The sequence below is a fragment of the Drosophila melanogaster genome, chromosome X, assembly GCF_000001215.4.
Source record: "Drosophila melanogaster chromosome X".
Lineage (NCBI taxonomy): Eukaryota > Metazoa > Arthropoda > Insecta > Diptera > Drosophilidae > Drosophila > Drosophila melanogaster.
Window position 1 is genome coordinate 21,583,464 of NC_004354.4, and position 1,685 is coordinate 21,585,148.

At 40.0% G+C, this 1,685-nt stretch overlaps 1 long non-coding RNA gene across 2 annotated transcripts, besides 1 other annotated feature; it reads left to right on the forward strand.

Annotated features, from left to right (window-relative positions):
• The first annotated feature begins 338 nt into the window (after positions 1-338).
• On the forward strand, positions 339-1,112 carry lncRNA:CR44711 (long non-coding RNA:CR44711). Of its 2 annotated transcripts, NR_123987.1 has the most exons (2): positions 339-587; positions 659-1,003. It is a non-coding gene; the product is annotated as a long non-coding RNA:CR44711 (long non-coding RNA). The 2 variants fall into 2 exon arrangements; NR_123986.1 differs by having other exon boundaries at positions 339-1,112.
• Positions 1,113-1,680: 568 nt separating this feature from the next.
• Positions 1,681-1,685: part of a mobile genetic element that runs on past the window's edge.

Sequence of the window (1,685 nt, forward strand, 5' to 3'; positions counted from 1 at the left end):
ATGATTAAAAATACTATCAAAAAAAAGAAAAATGGGTTTCATATTCAAAAACCGCGGTATTTTATGATCGTTACGACATGATTAAAACATGATTAAAACATAGCTTAGAGCTCTGGGTTTTTTATTTTAAGTGTGTGTGCCTCTGAAATCCAACCCCCCCCCCCCCTGTATATTCAACAATTTGATTTTTTACGCCCATTGCTGTCCATTGATTTTACATGCTATGAATAAATAATGAACGACCATGATGTGGTAAATTGAATATGGCGTGAAATTAGCTTAAGTAAATGGAATTAAGTGCATTTCACAGCTGACTGAGTGTCGCACCCCAGCATTCAGAAAAACGAAAAGAAAAAAAAAACTCGAGGAAAAAACTTAAATCTGTTGACTGGACAGCGGAGGCAATGATTTAGTGGCCTATAAAAGGCCACTTCCCGGACCTAAAACCCCAACCAACGATCTTAAAAAGGAGAAACCCCCGATGGAAGTCGTAAAAGTTTTCGGCATGAGTATATCGTGTCAGTTGTCGTGTCATGTCATGACCTCCTGGAACATTTTATGGCCGCTCCGGAAACGAGAAAAACGGGGTTGTCTTAAAATCCGTTCAGGCAAATCACATCGTATTAACCTTCAACGTTTTCATTTTGAACATTTTCAGTGACAGCAATTCAATTCCCATCCCCACGAACACGAACTCCCCGCGCCACTTGATCCCCATTTGATTTGTCAAATGCTCCAGACATCAGAGACGTTGATATTCGGGGGCAAAAGTACACATATTTTTAGCGAAGCAAAAAAGGGTTCCCACATCGGCCTCACCAGCAATGACACTTGTAGCAGACATGGGACATCTTGGAATACCGGGCGGAACCTTGTACACCCTTTTCCTCTTAAAAATACAGCAGTGAATACGAGAGCACATGGAGCACTTAAGTCAAATTGACTAACATCCTTACCTGGACAAATAATAATATTCGAGTTGCATCTCTTGTATTGATACAGTATGTATATACATATGTATTTTTAGGTTATAGAAGCTTGTATAGTTATTGCTCACCACTTAAAAAGCTCAGATATTTTACATCAATATTAAAGCTTGGCACTCCCCGAATAAGTGTAAACGTGCTGGTTATACTTATTATATTGAAATACACTTTAACACCCAAGCACTTATTTCATGCTGCTTTCCCTTCGTTGCGGCCCAGACTAAGCAACCTTGCTTTGAGACCATCAAGCCAGATGAACCAACTTGGTGTAGGACTTTCAGGATTCGAGGGACTTTGGGGATGCGGTGTCTGGATTCCGACCATCCGCATATCCCTCTCCGCTTGCGACTCCGGCGGAGCTAAAATGACATTCACTGACACTGAGCACTCGTCGCCTGGGAGTCTCGCAATAAAAATAAAACGATTCTCAAATAAGCGCTCAGGGAGTTTGTCACAGGAGTTGTCTTTTCGCTGCCAAAACAGCTCGCATATCCTTTCTGCCTGCCACACCTGCAATTATATACAAACATATGTACATATGTACATATATCTAAGTGCGTCTGCAGAGAAACCCAAATACAAATGGTCTGTTTTAATTTGCAAGCAATGTAATAACACTGCTCATGTATTATACTAAATTAGAATTTTAAGACTAAATCAATTATTTAAGTCTAGGTAAAAAACAGGTACGTTCGTATA